This window comes from Arabidopsis thaliana, assembly GCF_000001735.4.
Source record: "Arabidopsis thaliana chromosome 1 sequence".
In the NCBI taxonomy this organism is placed as follows: domain Eukaryota; kingdom Viridiplantae; phylum Streptophyta; class Magnoliopsida; order Brassicales; family Brassicaceae; genus Arabidopsis; species Arabidopsis thaliana.
Window position 1 is genome coordinate 15,846,968 of NC_003070.9, and position 14,594 is coordinate 15,861,561.

General features: G+C 36.8%; 4 pseudogenes across 4 annotated transcripts; 1 reads left to right on the plus strand and 3 right to left on the minus strand.

Annotated features, from left to right (window-relative positions):
* Positions 1 to 2,265: 2,265 nt before the first annotated feature.
* Positions 2,266 to 4,386, minus strand: AT1G42377 (annotated as a pseudogene; the record flags this gene model as incomplete). Its single annotated transcript has 1 exon — positions 2,266 to 4,386.
* Positions 4,387 to 5,725: 1,339 nt separating this feature from the next.
* On the minus strand, positions 5,726 to 8,012 carry AT1G42380 (annotated as a pseudogene; the record flags this gene model as incomplete). Its single annotated transcript has 1 exon — positions 5,726 to 8,012.
* An 865-nt stretch (positions 8,013 to 8,877) lies between these two features.
* On the minus strand, positions 8,878 to 9,195 carry AT1G42385 (annotated as a pseudogene; the record flags this gene model as incomplete). The annotated part of the gene is made up of 1 exon: positions 8,878 to 9,195.
* Positions 9,196 to 10,780: 1,585 nt separating this feature from the next.
* AT1G42390 lies at positions 10,781 to 13,882 on the plus strand (annotated as a pseudogene; the record flags this gene model as incomplete). Its single annotated transcript has 1 exon — positions 10,781 to 13,882.
* Positions 13,883 to 14,594: the final 712 nt, after the last annotated feature.

The following is a 14,594-nucleotide window of genomic DNA, read 5'->3' on the forward strand; positions in this document are numbered from 1 at the left end:
CTGTACTCGACCCACGTGGTCGAGTGATAGGTCGAGTGAATAGCTGGAGTCTTCTTTTCTTCCTTGTGCTCGAGTGTCTGGTTGAGTGCAGAATGAAGAAGGCTCTGAAGCTTGTCATCGAGTATGCAGTCGAGTGGTGTGGTGGAGATACTCGACCTCTTGGTAAAGTGAGTAGGTCGAGTGGTTGTCTGATGATGGAGGTGAAGACACTCGACCTCATGGTCGAGTGAAGTGATCGAGTGACGGTCTGGTGATGGAGATGATGGCACTCGACCTCGGGGTCGAGTGGTGAGGTGAAGTGGTGATGTCTTCTACTCGACCTGGTGGTCGAGTGGTTTGTCATGATCATGTCCGCTTCTTCCAGATAGCTCGTCAACAACTCCAAATCACCTGAAATCAACGCAAATATGCAACATGCATGCAAAACTATCCTAAACACGCAAAGTGATGATAAATGTTGTGAAATGGTATAAAACAGTGAAGATATGATGCTAAAATGATGACAAATGGATGCTCAAAACATGCAAAATACACACTTATCAATGATTTCAATTAAACTAGAACAATAGATTATATAATAAGAAATAAAGAAAAGCAATAAAGGTCAAGATGTAAATAAGATGGGAATAGAGTCAGGTTTAGGGTATTCTCAGGTGATAGATGATAGTAGATCTAGAAATAGCTAGGTTGTTATCGCACCGTTCTCGAACTCAAACTATGATTTTAGAGTAACCGGTGGTGTTCCGCAAAACTCTCTATACTTAGAGTTAAGATAACCAGAGAAGCCGAGAAACCCTATACTAAAGCATGTATTATTATCAAGTTTCATTAGTTCACCTAGTATCAAAACTAGAGCCCTTCTATGAACCTACCTGTTCTTTCTTAAATGCTTAGGCTCATCTATGATGAATCAAATAGCAAGTACCTATGGTGGGCATACCTATTATCTAATATCAAGTTCTAGTTAGCTACTCTAGAACTAGCTTTAAGAACAATCAAGATGAAGAATCCTACAAATAACCTAGTAAGGGGGAATCTATTAAATCATCTAAATCCCTAATGAGAAACCCTAAACATAACAGAAAAACTACTCAAGCATGGAAATTGTAGCTAACAACATGATTAGAATAGAAATCTTATAAGAATATAACAACAGAAAATAGTTAGAAGAATCTTCTCTAAAAGGAGTCTCCACAGGGTTTTGCTCGCAAAAACAGAATAGAAAAAGGGAATAGCCTCCCAAAGCTTTGGGTCTAAACATTGACCTGAAAACTAGATATATATATATATATATGTCTTAAAAACGTGCTGGGCCTTCATTAAACATACGAGAATGTTCTAGGCCGAATTTAGAAATCTTCAGAACTTCAATAAGTTGCGTCTTTCAATTACCGTCAGGTATTGGTGTCGCTCGACACCAGGGGTGGTGTCGTTCGACACCTACGCGCTTTTTAGTTTCCAGATTTTTTCATCAGCATAAATTCTCTTTTTTCCTCCAGAATGCTCCATTATCTCCAAATGAATCTCAAACATGTAAAGACCTGAAAAGGACGAGAAAATACTCTAGAAATAACAAATAGACTCTAAAACCTATACCTAAATCATAGATAAAAGCAGTAAAAATAGGGTTATATCAACTCCCCAGACTTAGCTTTTGCTTGCCCTCAAGCAAAACACAAAAGCCGAACCCGTGGAAGAGGTTTGAAAATAAAGGAACTCCCAACATTCTCTAGCCTATTACCATGATCATTCTAACTAAATCCATATGCCTAGCAAGTCTAATCAAATTCTAACCAACATGTACTTCTCTGCAAGCTTACACAATATTCTAGATTTCATACCTAAGTTCCACAACTATATCTACCAGGATTTCATCGTTGGGTCTTATCAAATAAGCTAACATTCAAGATCATTCTAGACTCATTCCAGTACTATACTGTGAAAAATCGACCATTCTTCATATTATTGTTTCTTTGGTGTACTTTCTCTCCCCCAGACTTATTCTTTTTAGACAGTAAACAAAGGGGAACTCGCATACTGGATCGACACCCTCGACATTTTCCAACCTTTGTAATTGATCATTCCAAATAATGTATAATAATGGGATCATTGGAAACATTCCTTCCCCTATACACTATCTGAAAATCCTGTCAATCTCTCATTTTCATTTTCTTTTTTATGGGGAGAGGAACACTTTCTTTTTCACATTGGTCTCAATATCAGGTATGAACAAGGAGTCAAGATCTATGAATACTAACCGTTTGAAGAGGTAAAAGGAAGAGCAGTGAGATTAGCTCCAGCCTTAATGGATTGTGTTGGAAACCAAGATATCCTCAAGTTTGTTGATTTTCCATCTGGATTTTCCAATTGTCGGATTGAGTCGAACCTGCAGCATTAATCAACCAGGCAATAATCTAAAGAAAAAAGATCATAATTCCTAACAAAATTTTGACTCAATAAAACGACTTAAAAATAAAAATAAGAGTAAGAATAAGACTCAAAAAGAAAAATGTAGTTAGTAAATGCCTCCCCCAGACTTAAATGACACTGTCCCCAGTGACATTCAAATCCAGAGTAAGCGAGAAAAATAAAAGAAAAACGAAAAAAAAAAAAAAAAAAACTTTCTAGTGGGTTGCCTCCCACTAAGCGCTTGTTTAGAGTCAATACCTTGACTTTGGTGGAGTTTGGGGATCAGGTGGATCAGATGGAGGAAGTAAATACTTCCTAGTAGAACCTCGCATCATCAAAGGTAGCGTATAAGTAGTCGGTGTGTGCGATCTACCAAGGAAGTGAGGAATGTCAGCAGGGCAGGACAGAGGTATGGGTGGTCGACTTCTTTTACTTGCACAATCATGAAAAGAAAGAACAAGCCCTCAACGAGAAACTCGTGGCTTGCTGAGCCGTAAAACAGATCTGGATATTTCAAAGTCTTATTGATGATATCTGGAGGTTTAGGAGGAGGAGATGAGTACCTTTGCCGTTTCAGAGGTGGATCAAGGAGTAATGGTGCAGTAGGTGACGTGACTATAGTGCTTAGAGTATCAGCAGTGAACTCAACTCGAAAACCAGCTCTAACAAAGAACTTTGGCTCAGCCTGTGTGGGGTGTCGATCGACACTGGTGGTGGTGTCAATCGACACTGGTGGTGGTGTCGATTGATACTGGTGGTGGTGTCGATCGACACCATCGCTGCAGATCCATTCTCAGCAATTAGATCGTGACTTGCTTTCTATAGCTGCCAGCTTGTACCATGAACCTTATCTATATCAATACCAGTGTCTATGGAGTGCTCTACAAAGAGTGCATGACCATCTATTGTGGGTGACTTCTTCAACCTGTCCATGTCAAGAGGCATAACCACATCACACTCATTCAAAGCAATTGGACTCTCTATAGATACAGAGTTATCGAGTACACAACTGCCTAGATCGGGCATGATGGTATTAACTATTGTAGAGATATGTGTTGCCAGCTTGTCTTTCATCGTCTATGGAGCATCATACATCAGAAGTGCAATGATTTCAGCGTTAAGCAAGCTCGCGTCCTTAGCACTAATACCTTTCGATAGCATCTCCCATATATAATCATAAAGTACATACTCCAGGTTCATGAAGTCTACATAAGGTAACTCTGATAGAAGCTGTTTACAAAGCGTGAAACAGCTGTTACATCTATGTTCAAGGATAATCTGCTCAGTTTATTCAACCGGTGGAATCTTAACATATTATGGTGTTGTCCTTGCCCATTGTTCATCGACACTATCATTTGTTGTTGACACTTCGGTATCAAGCCCGCTCGATTTCGCTCCGTTAAACGCTGAAGCATTGTCTGTTCCAGAAGAGTGTCGATCGACATCGAGGTCATGTCGATCGACACTGTGACTTAGTGTCGATTGGTTCTGCAAATCATTGTGGCAAGCAGTCGTGAGTGGTTCCTTTAAGGTCTGGTGCTGAATTCTACTCTCTGACTGAACTACACTAACATCCTCTCTATTGATCCGAGCATTCAAGTCCTAAACTTCATCGTACAGACTATCAATCCGTTGATTCGTCATCACTTGGCCCTTAAGAATCTATTCTAGCATGTATTCCATCCTAATCGTAGAAGTGGGTGGAGGGTGGGCTTGGTGACTAGAATAGCTGGAATGACTAGCATAGAACATATCAGGCGTGGTGTAGTCATCTAGTTAAATAGCACGCCCTTCTGCAATAGCTGCAGCTCTGTATTCGCCTTGGTGTCGAGCGACACCCAGGTGGTCTCGATCGTCACAATCGGCAAAATCATGTATCAGGTTTCCCTACTCATCGATTTTCCGACCATCCTCGTTGTATGCTTGGCCAGCTCTCTCCCTTAACACTCCTACAGAAACAGGTATTACTATCAACATCTTTGTGTTGCAATTGAATTTTTGAAGCTCCTGAAACACAAGAAAACGAAAAAGAAGAAAAGAAAAGTCTAGACTTAAATCGACACCTAGTCTAATGGTGAAGCAAAGAGATCCCCGGCAACACCGCCAAATTTGATATAGCTCAAATTGCCTTAAGCTTACTCTCTCAAATAAGAGCTCGTCGTTAGCACTTAAGGATCAAATTCCACTGAGCTCTCGATGTTCACACAATAGACTTATGATGATTTCAATTAAGCTAGACCAATAGATTATAAAATAAGAAATAAAGAAAAGCAATATAGGTGAAGGTGTAAATAAGATAGGAAAAGAGTCAGGTTTAGGGTATTCTTAGGAGATAGATGATAGTAGATCTAGAAATAGCTAGGTTATTATCGCACCTTTCTCGAACTCAAACTATAATTTTAGAGTAACCAGTGGTGTTCTGCGAAACTCTCTATACTTAGAGTTCAGATAACAGGAGAAGCCGAGAAATCCTAAAACAGGAGAAACTCATTATTATCAAGTTTGATTAGTTCACCTAGTATCTAAACTGGAGCCCTTCTATGAGCCTACATGTTCTTTCTTAAATGCTTAGGCTCATCTATGATAGATCAAATAGCAAGTACCTATGGTGGGCATATCTATTCTCTAATATCAGTTCTAGTTAGCTATTCTAGAACTAGCATTAAGAATAATCAAGATGAAAAATCCTACATATAACCTAGCAAGGGGGAAATCTACTAAATCATCTAAATCCCTAATGAGAAACCCTAAACATAACAAGAAAACTACTTCAGCATGGAGATTGTAGCAAACAACATGATTAGAATAGAAATCTTATAAGAAAATAACAAGAGAAAATAGTTTAGAAGAATCTTCTCTAAAGGGAGTCTCCACAGGGTTTTGCTCCCAAAAACAGAATAGAAAAAGGAAATAGCCTCCCAAAGCGAATATTGACCTAAAAACTAGATATATATGTCTTAAAAATGTGATATATATGTCTTAAAAATGTGATGGGCCTTCATTGACCTAAAAACTAGATATATATGTCTTAAAAATGTGATGGGCCTTCATTAAACATAGGACAATGTTCTGGGCCAAATTTGAAATCTTCAAAACTTCAATAAGTTGCGTCTTTCAATTGGTGTCGCTCGACACCAGGGGTGGTGTCGTTCTACACCTACGCGCTTTTTAGTTTCCAGATTTTTTCAACATCATAAATTCTTTGTTTTCCTCCAGAATGTTCCATTATCTCCAAATGAATCCCAAACATGTAAAGACCTGAAAAAGACTAGATAAGACTCTAGAAATAACATATAGACTTTAAAACCTATACCTAAATCATAGCTAAAAGCAGTAAAAATAGGGTTATATCATATCTCACATCAGTAAGGACTACTTGAGTCCCATCACAGTTTCTTATCTTGATATTGCCAATACCCTTAACCTCAGAATAAGTATCATTGCCCGTCTTGACAAAACCTGAACTCAGTTCTTTAAAATCTTTGAACAAGTCTCTTCTTGGGGTCATATGGAAAGAGCATCCCGTGTCAAGCACCCATTGTTATATCCCTATTTTTACCAATTTTATCTATGTTTTAGGTATAGGATTTTCAGTCTTTATGTTATTTCTCGAGTCTTTTAGTGTCTTTTCAGGTATTTTATGCATTGGGACAACAATGGAGATGAGGGGACATTTTGGAGCAAAAGCTAAGGAAAAGGAAGCTAAGGACGATTTCGGATTCCGGATTCAGAGAGAGTGTCGATCCACACACTCCTGGTGTCGATCGACACCAGTTTCGGCCCAGCAAAGTCCATGACGCTTTCAAATTCACAGAAGAGGAAATTTGCCTCAGAAGACTTCCCTATTTGCGTTATTAGTCTCTAGACGTTTTATAGGGCTTATATATAGTTTTATGGGTTATTGTTTAGACCTAAGTTCCTTTTATCAATTTCTTTGCAAATCCCTATTTTGAGAGACATAAGCTATTCATCCATTGTTTTCAGAGATTCATTCAGTTCTTAATACAGTGAAGAGATCCCTTCTTACTCTTATCTTATTTGTTGTGTTTATACTTTCTTATTCAATCATGTTGTTTGTTTCATTCAATATGTCTGAGTAGTTTTCTTGTTAGGAATAGGGTTTCTCATTAGGGATTCATATGGTTTAGTAGATCGTCCCCTTTGCTAGGTTATTTGTAGAATTCTTCATCTTTGATTATACTTAATGCTAGATCTAGAGTAATTAACTAGATCTTGAATCCAGATAATAGATATGTCCACCATAGGTATATGTAGTTGGATCTATTATTTGATGAGCCTGGTTTATAGGTGTGTAATAAGAATCGGCCTATCTACTAAGGTGAACAATTGAACTCGTTTAGAATGCATGTTTAGGTTAATGATCTCTCGGCTTCTCCGGTTATTCTTAGCTATAGACATAGGGAATTTCGCCGAACACCACTGGTTATTCCATAATTAGAGTTTGAGTTTAAGAATGGTTCGATAGCAACTTAGCTTTTATTAGATCTACTAACCAATAGTTTCCTGGGAATACTATGTTCCTAGCTCTTTATTTAATCGTTTACAACCAATCAATCTGCTGTCTTTTTACTTTGTTCTCTTTTTATTTCAATCATTACCTGCTAGCTTAATCTCGACATTCAACTCATTGTTTGAACAAAAGAACTTTGTGGAAATCGATCCTTAAATACTGCAATTGATCTCTTATTTGAGAGAGTAGTTCTTAGGGTAATTTGAACCTTATCACCCATTCATCTGCAATGCTATCTGTAGCTACCAAGTTCTCTTCAGTGGCCATCGACAGCATTGCAGGGTCATGATTCCCACTGGACTTAGCCAAACTTGACTCTCCATTGTCAGAACCCTGCTACTTTGGTTTGTTTCTTTCTAACCACTTATAACACTGCTCGTTGAAGTGCTTTTCCTTGCCACAAATCCAACACACTCTTTTACCATCCGCAGACTTAGACCAAGACCTATTCTTGCCTTTATTCCCCTGATTATTGTTCTTACCAACTGGTCTTCTGCGAGCATAGTGACCTTCAGCTATAAGCCTATTATTCTGAGACATTTCCCTTTCTTTATCTCTTGCTGCAACCATCACATCATTTAACCTTAACTTCTCTCTGCTATTACTATACTTCATTGTCTCAACTAGACCATCATACCTAGAAGGTAAAGAACTCAACAGTAAGATCGCTTGAACCTCATCTCTTACTTCAATCTGAATATGATTAAGATCTACTACGATCTTTAGGAAATCATCAATATTCTCATCGATCTTCTTATTTTCTTGCATCGGAATGTATAGAAACTCAATTGAGTATACACTCTATGCGATAAGGATCAAATCATGAACAATCAATCTAGAGTTGTCCATGCGTAAGCTGCAGTTTCACACAACTCGATCTTCTTCAAGACTTTATCTGCAACATTAAGAAAATAACATTCTTCGCTTTATCATATCACAGCGTTCGAGTCTTGATGCTTCATCAACATCTCTCTTCTTCCACTTCTCAGGATCTTCCTCTTTTTCCTCAGTAAGAGGTGGTGGAGTCTTCCCAATCACAGTCTTTCAATACGATGACGCTAAGATGAGCCATGATTCGTGTCTTTTACAATGAGAAGTCTCTTGATCCATCAAAGATTATGATCGAAGTTCCAGCCATCTCGAATTCTATCTTCCTTAACAACCGTAAACTCTTATACCAATTTGTGAGGTTTAATCTTCAATACTCAACTCACAATCACTCTATTCGAACTCGGCTCTCGTTTGTAAATAGATTGAACAATAGAGAAAGTCAAAGAACGATGACACAGAGGTTTAACGAGTTCACATTTCCTTAACCGGAAAACGCTACGTCTCGCCGAAGTTATCTCCGGAAATCCACTAGAACTTTGGAATCAGTGTATCGTACAACAACTCTCACACTCAGAGCTTTCTCTCTCTCTAACCTCTCTCTTAATCGGTAACAAACTCTCCAATCTAACAAACTCGAAAGAGGAAGAAGAAGATAAGCTAACAAAACAATGCGAAATCACTGAAATGCCTTCAAGTCCGTTACAATTTTGGCAACTCGATCCACGTGCGTCTCACATGGCTTTCTTCTGAGAGTGTTGACTTAACCCTCTCTTTGACCGAGAGTCTTCCATATACTTAGGCTAATCTTCAAAACAATATGAGCCACTTCCTTCACATGTAAACCCCTTTTAAAAGCTTTTAGTATTTCTTGTAAATCATTTTATACCACTTTCGTCTCCTTTAAAACTGATTGAATATCATGTAAACCCTTTTTAAAAGCTTTTCATATCCATTGTAAATCATTCAATACCACTTGTTTATACTTTAAAATTAATTGTAAATCATGTAAATCCATTTTAAAAGCTTTTAATATCCCTTGTAAATCAGTTTATACCACTATTTATCCTTTAAAACGATTGTAAATCATATATACTCCTTTAAGTTACCTGTCGTGAGGAAAAATTCTCTCATGAAGAACCGGAGTGGTTGGGAATCAACTCTAAACCAAAGAGTTAAACCTTTTGTCTTGACTCTTTGCAGCTTAAGGTAATGAAAAATGTTCCCCAAAAATTTTACTCCTTTCTTTGCCTTCATTCTTGGTGCTAAATCAATTAATGGACCAAGGAATGTATCGCCTAGGGCATTCTCCACTCTCTTAACTAGAGACCAATCCGAATGTTGCAAAACAATCCCTATTGAATCGATTCTTCTCCTTGTTTATAGATTTGCTCAGGTAAAGGTAGAATTTTGCTCTCTAAATCCATATGTGAAACAATATACAAAATAAATCAAAATCGAGATCTAAACTATAAGATTTAGGGTGATTTGCAAGAGTATTAATTGTTAGCAAATCCACCAGAAATTGCACAACTGAGAATCATATTTACCATAGAATCTTAGCCGAAAAGTTTCTTCACCGGATCTGGCAATTTTTTCGTCGAATCTTCAAATAGGAAATCGCTGTCGGGGAAGAAGAATTGTGTGTCGAAGAGAAGAGAGGAAGAAAATCCTATGATTGGTTGGATTGTAGAAAATTTATAAAGCCACTAAAAAAGTTACACCCTCAGAATTGAAACAATCATGTTGTAGCTTTCTTATTTTTTCTCACAGTCCAAATAATAATTTTGTAATTATTTTGGCTGTAAGTACAAGTTTTTCTAAAGCATAATTTTATGGTCTTTAGAAGGTCTGTACCTTTTTCTCTTTTTATTTTCACTTTACTTTTTATTTTCTTTAAAACATTACTATAGTTTTCATATATATATATTAAATTTAATTTTATAGATAAATATAGTAGGTAAATATCTACTTTATGATATATGTATAACTCAAATTGTTTCTTAATATATATATATATATATATATATATATATATATATATATTATATTGATATTTGTGAATAATATTATATAAAACATAAGTACAATGTACCAATAATATTTTTTTGTTTAAAAATACATACAACCAAAATCTTATTTCTAGAACCAATTTTTTTAAGTATTAATATTATATTAACAAAACCTACAACCTAATTTCTATAGCAATTAAACCTACACCTACATCAAAAATTCTACTGCAATAAATCTACTGTTACAGACGAACCAATCACCTACCTAATCTTTCATTGAGGGTAACATAATCATTTTCCGCAAAAGAGGAGAAAGTTTTAAAAATGACCTAATAGGAAAAAGTTATTTTTGCAAATCTCTTTTAAAAAAAAAGATATTGTTATTTCACACATTAATCTCAACTTATTTGTCTCTTCATTTTGCAAACTATCCTTAAATTATTTAGGAGGTGATTGGCACATGACTTCTAGGACTTTAGGAGTATTCAAAAGTCGCCACAGCTTTTTTTCTAGGGAATGTAGGACAATGAGGCACTTTCCGAGAAACTTTATGCACTATAGACACTTTTAAAACTAGAGGCACTTTTCCTTCCTTTTAGAGAAAAAGACATATATATACCCCCTCAAATTCGATTCAGATATCATTCCAAACCGGTTATTGGTTTCGTTAGAATTGGGTTAAAATACGGTTTTCGTATGCGGTTTACAATGACCGGTTATTAAGGAACGAGGATCGTCGGATATTAACAGTTTAAACGGTTGAGATTAAACTAACAAACCTCCCCAGCTTTTCGAATAACCAAAAACTGAAACACGAGATCCCTTGAAACACATAAGATTCTGGGTTTTAATCTTCAATCTTTGGCCAACTTTCATGGTGCAGGAGGTACGATTGTTGAAAACTGATATCATTAAATTATTATTAATGTCGTACATTCTATTTTGTTACTTAAATCAGAATCTAACCAAAAAAAAATTTTGTTTATATGACTAGGGTTCGATGGACGACTATATCATGGTTATTTGTGGAGAGTGGTTTTGTTCTTCGAATAGAAAGTGGAAATTGGAGATATGTAACCAACTTTTCTCCAGGGTTGTACCAATTCATGAGGGAATAACATTGGTTGCGTTGAACGAAGCAATCATGTAGGCGTTTGGCGTTAAGGGTGTTAATCCTATGTTAAGTTACTCTGTACCGAATAAGAATATATTTGCAACAAAGGATAAGACTCCACCGGTTCTGGTTACAAGCGAGGTTGGACTTCAATACTATCTAAAGACCCTTAGAGAAAACAGGGGTCTTAACTTGTTTGGGAAGTTTGAAGAGAAGGTTGATACACCGAATTTGAGTTGTGAAACACCCACAGGTAGTGCAAAACGGAAAGTTGAAAGTTTGTATGATACAGCTAGTGGTTCGAGAAATGCTGACACATGTTCTGGGGATATATCTTCTAGTGTTTCAAAATCTCCTATTGTTCTGGTGACTTCTGTAGATGAAGAATTCATGGATGCATTACACGAAGCAGAAAAAACAAATAGCAAGAAGCGGTGGGCTGAAATCTAACAAAGATGTTATTGTTGATGATGAAGATGACTTTTTTGTGGATGAATTTTTGTCGACAACACAATATAGAGGAAACTGAAGATGGGATAGATATTTCTGATGATACTATGCCCTGTGGCGGATTTGATAAAGAGTTTTGGGGTAATTTCCTGTCGGATGATTATGGTGGCTCAAATGCTGAAGAGTTGATGTCTAAGGGTGGAGTAGATGCAAGGTACAAGGGAAAAATAATAAACACGTGAGTTTTCAGGGTTTAAATGATAAGGTAGGCACCAGTGCGGATAAAGTTGTTTAGTGCACAGGTAGTGGAGTCTTTGACCACGCTGTGTTTTTGAATGGTGAAGGTTCAGGTGTAAACGATGCAGAGAGTAAAAACGGAATGGGCTGCAAAAGCTAAGGTTGGTTGTAGAGTTGGGAGCTCTCACGGATTGAGAGCTAGAGCAAGGAAGTTGGAGGAAGTTGATGATGAGGAGTTTGATATCCCACCATTATTTGAAGACATCGAGTATGAGATAGAGAACACACCTTATTTGGATATAGAGGATGATGGCAAAGGGATATACAAGGGAAAAGTGTATGCAAGCAAAGAAGATTGCCAAATCGGTTTGGCTATATATGCGATCAAGAACATGTTTCATTTCAAGCAAACAAGAACAAAGTGGAATTAATTTGTTCTTAGTTGTTCAGATGAGAAATGTGATTGGAGAATTTTGGCGACACTCATGAAAGGTACTGGCTACTTTGAAATTAAGAAAGCAAGTCTACAACACACATATTCGTTAGAGACGAGAGGACAATTCATGCAGAAGGCAACATCAAAAGTTATTGCATCCGTCTTTAAGGCCAAGTACAGTGATGCTTCGTCCGGTCCTGTCCCGATGGATCTACAACAACTAGTTCTATAAGATTTGAGAGTCTCTGCGTCATACAGCAAGTGTTGGAGAGCTAGGAAATCAGCTTTAACTAATGTTGCCGGGAGTAATGAAGAATCATATTGCTATCTGGCTGAATATTTGCATCTACTGAGGCTAACTAATTCGGGAACAATAACACATATAGAAACCCAAAAAGATGTTGAAGATGAAAGCAAAGAGGGGTTTTTGTATCTGTGTTTAGCTTTTGGTGCCTCGATAGCAAGATTTTAGCATTTGAGAAGGATATTGGTTGTAGGTGGAACACATTTGAAAGGAAAGTACAAAGGTGGGGGGGGGGGTGTTACTAACAGCGAGTGATCATGATGCAAACTTCCAAGTCTATCCACTTGGATTTGCTGTTGTGGACAGCGAGAATGACGATTCTTGGACTTGGTTCTTTACGAAGTTGGAGCGGATCACTGCAGACAACAAAACTCTAACTATATTATCAGATAGACACTCGTCAATCCTTGTTACTGTTAAGAGAGTTTTTCGGCAAGCAAATCATGGGGCTTGTATTATTCACCTTTGTAGGAATATCCAAGCTAAGTACAAGAACAAAGCTTTGACGCAGTTAGTAAAAAACGCAGGATATGCGGCTACCAGTACAAAGTTTAAAGAGCTTTATGGACAGATTGAATCCATGAACCAAAATTGCGGTAAGTATCTACATGATATAGAAATGGCTAATTGGACAAGGTTATATTTCAGGGGACATCGTTTAAATCTGATGACTAGCATTATAGCAAAGACGTTAAACAAGGCGTTAAACAAAGGCCGATCGTCACATATTGTGGGGTTGATAAGATTTATCAGGTCTATGTTAACTAGATGGTTTAATGCGCGTCAGAAGAAGTCTCTCGAACATAAAGGTCCCGTTCCTTCGGAAGTTGACAAGCAAATAACAAAAAACATGTTAACAACTAATGGAAGCAAGGTTGGGAGGATCACCAACTGGAGCTACGAGATAAATGGCATGTTAGGTGGAAGAAATGTTGTTGATCTTGAAAAGAAGCAGTGCACTTGCAAGAGTTATGATAAACTCAAGATCCCTTGTAGTCATGCTTTGGTGGCTGCGAATAGTTATAAAATTTCCTACAAGGTTTCGAGTTACCGGGAAGCAGTATTCCCTGAAGCAATTGGAATAGACGAAGAAATACCAGAAGAGCTTGAACACAAATCGATGTTGCCACCATATACAACGAGACCATTAGGGAGGCCAAAGGTAGCCAGAATTCCATCAACAGGGAAATACAAGGTTAGGAAAAAATTAAGCTAAAGTAGTCCTTTCTATTTGATCGTTAAAACCTAATGCATAATGTGGTTTGTACATGGTAAATGTTGAAACCTAAGACTGGAAGGACGCAGCAGAACCGGTGCTCGAGGTGCAAAGGTACGAGTCATAACACGACAAGTTGTACAAATCCAATTTGAACAAGTTGTTAAGGTGGATGGCTTTGAGATTGCTATTTAGGATATTAATTATTTTTCTTTTGTAATGTAATGCGTAGGTGTAAAAAATCGAAATATTTATTGGGTATTGGATGCTAATTAGGTTTAATTATTTATACTGTTTATGTTACACCAGGGACTCGCAAGAATGTCTCAGAATAGGTACACGTAGATGAAAATCGAATATTTCAGTTTTCTATCCAAATATAGTTGACCATCAAATCATATCCAATCGTTTGAGTTATTTAGATCTAATTGGAAAATTTGTTCAATTTTTATGCTTCAATATTGAAAGATACCCTATCAGTCATGTAAACAAATATATGTTGAAAAATTAGTTATAGTGAAAAAGATATTTTCAGATCAGCTCAGATTAATAAATCAAAGGAGAACCTATTAGCCATGTAAACAAACATCTTTTCCCATTATATTCTTTTTTAAAACTCATGCAATTGCAAATTTCTGCTAAAAGCATCGTAATGTAAAAGTGCATGTAAGGTTAGAATTTTGTTGGTTTTGAATAGAAAATGTGGCCATTTAGTGAATTGGATATTATAGAATATCGACAAATACATGTGATTTCATTTTATATAGCTTAGTTTTTTCTAATAGAAAAACCTTGATAAACTTGGTAATGAAAGGGATGTCTCTGAATATTTCCATGTAGATAGAAAATGAATATTTATATTTCTATCCACATACACCAGACCAATCAGATATAACCGATCGTTAGTAATTTTGGAATTAGTTTAGTCATAAAATTTTGCTATGCATGCTGCAAACTCGAAAGAGTCTCTATCAGTCATGAAAACCGAGAAAGATGTTCACTAGTTTATAAGTTACATACAACTTCATAATAAGATTACATTAATAAACTATATAAA